The sequence below is a fragment of the Osmerus eperlanus genome, chromosome 23 (assembly GCF_963692335.1).
Source record: "Osmerus eperlanus chromosome 23, fOsmEpe2.1, whole genome shotgun sequence".
NCBI lineage: Eukaryota > Metazoa > Chordata > Actinopteri > Osmeriformes > Osmeridae > Osmerus > Osmerus eperlanus.
Window position 1 is genome coordinate 11,774,516 of NC_085040.1, and position 5,788 is coordinate 11,780,303.

Below are 5,788 nucleotides of genomic sequence, written 5' to 3' on the forward strand. Positions count from 1 at the left end.
GTATGGAAGGAGGGGAATAGACAGGGTCAAGGACAGGAACTAAGGGTTAGGCCACAGGGTGGGAGGGGTTGGGGTTAGGGCGAGGGGATGGGTGAGATATGGAAGGAGAGGAATAGACAAAGTCAGGGCAGGGGAGGGACTTAAGGTTAGGCCACAGGGTAGGAGGGGTTGGGGTTAGGATGAGGGGACCGGTGAGGAGACAGAGGAGGAGAGAGACACAGAGAAAGAGATACACAGCACCAGAGGGTGATGTGACAGGAGAGTGTGTGTGAATATATAGTTACATACGTGGTGAGTGTTGGAGGGGGGAGAGGGAGAGAGATGGAGAGAGAGGAGTGTGGGGAGAGAAGGGGAGATTGAGAGAGGAGTGAGGGTATAGTGGTAGAGAGGCCTGTGGGAGAAAGGGGGGGGCACACAAGGAGGGGAGGGGAAAAGGCCTAAGGATGAGAGCTGGGAGAGAATGGTGGCCTCTAGTGTGTCTGGTGGGGATGGCAGAAGGCCCTATGAAGGGGAGAGGAGTAGCTGGAGGGAAGCGAGGCCTAAAGCAGGGGTGTGGGTGTGGGTGTGGGTAGACAAGCAGGGTATAGACGGGACACAGGGCGGGAACCAAGCACACGACATGGTGGAGGGAGATGTAAAAGGAGAAAACCACACATTCAGTCAGAAGAGTACATACAAGGGAGCCAAGTGTGACAAGTCACAACATGACCTAGGGGAGAGGGGGAGGACCAGCCATCCAGGATGAGGAGGAAGTGAGTAGAGGAGAGAGATCACAATCATCCTACAGTCAGTTCACACAAGCAGTCAAAAACATGCACACAAATAGTCAGAAGTGTGACAGAGTCACAACGTGACAGAGAGGAGAGAGTGGGTCCAAACAACCAGGATGAGGGGGAAATGAGCAGGGGAGAGAGCACAAACACCCTCCAGTCAGTCCACACATCCAAACAGAAGCATGTATACAACCAGTCAGAGAGGAGAGAGCACAATCACCCTCCAGTCAGTCCACACATCCAGACAGAAGCATGTATACAACCAGTCAGAAGTGTGACCAAGTCACAAGAAGACAGAGGGGAGTAAGAAAAAGTGGAACACTAGAAGAGCAAGGAAGAGTGGAACACAACCATAGCAGCCAGACATGCATACAGACTAGAGACAGTGTGAATAAGTCACACATTCTAACCCAAGGAACAGTGACACATCCAGTCAGGGGTACATAGACGAGGGAGGGGGGGTGAGGGGGGACAGACACAGAGAGGGTGGAGGGGGTGAGGAACCGTGGGTGTTAAGCACCACTGATAGGAACCCAGCAGGGAGATAGGGGAGGGGGATGTGTGTTGGGACAACAGGGGTCAGAGAGGGCCAAACAAGGGAGAGAGGCAATTGTGATAAACCCCTAAGATAATCAGGGATAATGAGAGGTCAAGGAGGGGTGGGGGGGCACAAGGCCCTTTGTGTACTAACTCTGCAGGAGCAATGTAATGCAGAGTGGGGAGGGACGGCCTTACATAATGGGGTGATGGACTAAATCAATGTAATGACATAAGTGTGTGGGCCAGGAGGAGATGATAATTAGCAAATTAAATATGGATGAGGGGAGAGAGACCAAGGAGGGGAGACAAAGGGAGGGGCAGAGTGAGAGAGAATGACCCAATTTGCATACAAATACAGTAATAACTACACCAATAACAGTCAACAAATACATACATATGAAACCCAAAGCATTAGTAAATATGTGTAATTATCAGTATGGGATGTGGAGAGTAAGAGTAACTAATGTTATGCATCTAGATGTAGGGGAAATCGAGGTCAAGGAGGGACAAAATGGCCGACGCTAAAACTAGGTAAACAACAAAATGGCGGATACCGGGGCTAATCCCAAAATGGCGGATGCTAAGCTAAGCTAGCGGGAGCTAAGCTAACGGAGGCTAACCGAGAGGGGGGCCACGGCTGAGCCCACCATGTGGCTGAGGCTGAGTGGGCCTCAGAGGTGGAGGCGAGAACATTGTCAGTTGTACAAGACTCCACGACATGAGCATGGAGGTGGGTGGAGAACTTACAGATGGCCACAGGTGGAGAGGTGTGGAGAGGAGGGTCCAGTGGATGGGAGGAGGTCGCACAGGGTGGAGAGGTCAGGCTAGCAGGTTGGAGGCTAGCAGGCGACAGAAGGGAGCATGAACAGCAATGTCAATGAAACGTCCAGGAACGGTCAATGTAGGGAGCAGGGTGCAGGAGGCTGGCCTGTCCATATTGGTAGAAGGATTGTTTCCATACTCACAAGAAGGAAAGGAGTAGCGGTATCCAAAGTTCGATTTCGGAGTCGTTTTCTCTGTCGTCGAGGTGCGGTGAGGCGGTTCGAAAGGCAAAGAGGCCGTGGCCGTGAAGCCAGAGGTTTTTATAGGGGTGCGCGAGCTGAGAATGATGCCAGGTAGACACGGCCAATGTCAATCCAGGTAGATCCAGCCAATGAACAGCCCGGGGGCGGGACAGAAGGTCAAGTTGGAATGTGCCCAGTGACGTAGCTCCTAGCAACGGTATTGCCGTTTTTAGCTAGTTTTCGTTTTTTTAAGAAGTAGAAATCCCAGCAAAGTACGAATGTGAAAATTATGGCATTGATTGGGAGATGTCCAGGGATATGGATGGATAGATGGGGATAGGTGAGGACCTCCGAGTAATTTAAATTCCAGGCGATCTTGTGGTGATGCAGTTGTTGAGCCAGGCAAGCAGATGAGTGCACGTTGGGTTTGTTTACATCCCCTCAGGCTGCGTTGCGTCGGCCAATGGAATGAATGAAGGCCAGTGTGAACAAAGCATGGCACAGTTAAACCAATAACCGGCACGCAGTCACAACATAGCCATGCCATACCACATCAGATAATAAATTACCCAGCGGAAAACAGCATATTTGAGTTCCCCCAGTGTTGACGGGGTCCAGGGCCATGCAAAGAGAGGCCATGTAGCAAGCAGGCGGCTAGGCTAAGCTAACCCAGTGCAGAGGGCTGTAAGGTGGTCCAGGCAGTTAGCATGTTGCGCTAACGTAGCGATGTTGAGCTACAGGGAGCATAGATGGATCCCAGAGAGAGCAAGCTAAGAGGAGGGGGAGACAGCCAGCAAGGGAGCTACAGGGAGGGGTATAGGGAGCTAACTAACACCAGTGGCTAGGCTGCTCAGGGGGACCAGGGCAGGGAGGGAACTGGCTAGGGTCAATATTGGTCTATTAAAATTGTGATCAGTGACCACAAGGGGCAATAATTGGTCAATTGTTTAATCCTGACGGAATGCAAATCGAGTACTCATGACAAATTATCACAAGCACTCAAAGCGCATGTCCCATCGTGAGAAGAATAAACAGAGTGCCCGTCACGTATGCCAGACCAAACACATGGCCGTGTGCAATCAGCACAACAAGGTCCATGCATGTGATGACACACCAGATGCGCACTCCGTCCATATACCACATGGGAGAAACAAGGGATGGTGGGGGGGATTTGTCCCTATGCTCCAGCCCGGCCCGGGCAGCCAGGTCCACTACTCTTAAGAGCCAAGGGTCAGCAGCCCTCAAAGGTCAGCACCACAGGGTCCAGAGGACGCGGCCGCGGCACGTGCCCCTCAATAGCCACAGACCCGAGACAGTCAGAGAGCAGAAACGTCCAAAGGTGTATGGGGAGAGCTAAAAGTAGGCCTATACCACTTACAACGGTGAGGAGTAGTAGTTGGTCTTCACTCTTTGCTCCCATAGTGGCATTTGATGTGGCAGCTGACATGGTACAGAACATGCACAGGCTCTACTCAACAGGCGGTTAAAGGTGTTGATGACAGGTAATGTTACATCTGTCAGGGGATAACAGCACCTGGAGGAGGTGTGTGTGATACTTTGTTGCGTGAGTGAGGTGCAGTGAGAACACAATCCACAGAGTCCAGATCCATTTAGTTGAATATATTGAGATTTGTACAGTGCACAGGTCGTTGGATTGATGATAACATCCCAAATGTTACATCCACGTCAGGTAGATTATGATTATTGTTTTACAGAGTACATGCCAGCAACCAACAACACACATATATGCATCGATGGAGAAGGTGTAAACAGTCCACAGTGTAACACATCACATCTCATGCAATAGACAGTGTGGTGGCGAGGGGCAGTGAGTCTCTGGGTGGAGCAGCAATCTGTCGTTCGGTCTGGGGGTCCCGTACACCGTCAGCGTTCCACTAGGCCGTCCCCGATTGGTCCTGGGTGTGCGTTTGAGAGGGAGTGGAGGAGAGGAGGAGAGTGTCACATGGCATGCATACATCCTGGCAGTGTTACATCCATAGATTATGTGATTGAGCGCATGCAGATGGACAAGGGAGCATGCAGGGGGGGCGTGTGAGTCTGACAGAGGAGTGATAATTAAACCAACCTCAGGCTCATCACCCGAGGAGAGAGGTCGGCTGCTTCGCAGCCAAGCATCTCAGCTCGCGGCAGTCTGGGACGAGTCCCAGCATCAGCCGCACAGGAACAACTGCTTCTTGCCTTGTGTGAGAGGGGGTGGAAGGTGTTTTCACATGGCATCGCATACAGTCAAGCAGTGTTATATCCCAGGACCTTGTGGGTCAGTGCATGCAGATGTACAGAGAAGCATGCAGGGGGTGTGCGTGAGTCTGACAGTGGAATGATATTAAACCAACCTCCGGCTCAGCACTGGGAGTGAGAAGCAGGCTGCATAGCAGCCACATCATCTCAGCTCGTGGCAGCCTGCGATGCGTATCAGCATCAGCTACACAGGAATCACAGCGTCTCGCCTTGTCTGCAGCGCTATGGAGAGGGGGGGACGTGTTTACATGCATGCAGTGCACACCACAGTAACGACTCCAGCATCCAAATGACAGTATCACACACACACACGACGGATGCAGTTCAGCGTACCACGTCGCACGTTCCACAGTTGTCCAGCAGGTGGTGCCAGGGAGAGGAAGAGCGGTGCTCCACTTGGACGGTAAAGTTGATGGAGCAGCTCAGCTTGTGTAGTTTGACCCTGGGGAACACGTCCTCGGGCGTCCCGTGCGGGACGTCCGGTTGTTGAGACCAAGCTGAAAGACAGAGCATGTTCAGTCCGGGGTTGTAGAAAGGCGCCGTGCAACACAAACGTAGGACCCGTCCTGGTAAGGGTAGGGATCAATTCTACTAGAGAGTTGAGTTAACTACCATGGAACGGGTCTCCCGACGACTGAGTCCAACTGTTTCCACACTGCGCCGATCGCCACCCTGAGAGGTCCTCCCTCCGAGACTGCTACTCGGCCCATTCGTCGATACCATAGCAGCTAGACGCCCCCACCGGAGGCGAATGCGGAGGACGTCAGGGACAGTTCGTCGAGTTAGGCACAGATAGGAAGAGGGGTCAGATGCGTAGTGAAACGCAGTCGATGACGGTTCGTTATTTTACCCGTGACAGGAAGTGCTGTCTCCCTCCCAGAAGACTCCCCGTCGTCGGCTCAGCGTGGCTCGGTGGTGTCCGGCCCCGGGGTAGGCGTGGTACCGGGGGAAGCGTGGCCTAGTCACCACCCGTGGATCCAGTGCGAGCCGCCTGGGGGTGGGGGGTCAGGACACGTCCACGGCCGGTCCAGCAGACACAGGAAAGGTGGGCATGACACTCCATGCTGTGACATGGCCCGCTACCGACTGTGAGTGTGGGCCTCGCGCCGTCTCTAGAAGACGGTGAGGCCGAATGGAGTAGAGTGGCCAGGGGTCGAAGGTCAAGTGGAGTGCCCAGCAGGTCAAGCCCCCTGTTCAGGAGGGCCTTCTTCT

The 5,788-nt window shown here is 53.1% G+C and overlaps 1 long non-coding RNA gene across 1 annotated transcript; it reads right to left on the reverse strand.

Moving 5' to 3' along the window:
• Positions 1–4,668: 4,668 nt before the first annotated feature.
• LOC134009522 (uncharacterized) lies at positions 4,669–5,379 on the reverse strand. The gene is made up of 3 exons (XR_009928240.1): positions 5,189–5,379; positions 4,910–5,073; positions 4,669–4,798 (listed from the first exon to the last, which is right to left on the reverse strand). It is a non-coding gene; the product is annotated as an uncharacterized LOC134009522 (long non-coding RNA).
• Between the last annotated feature and the right edge of the window lie 409 nt (positions 5,380–5,788).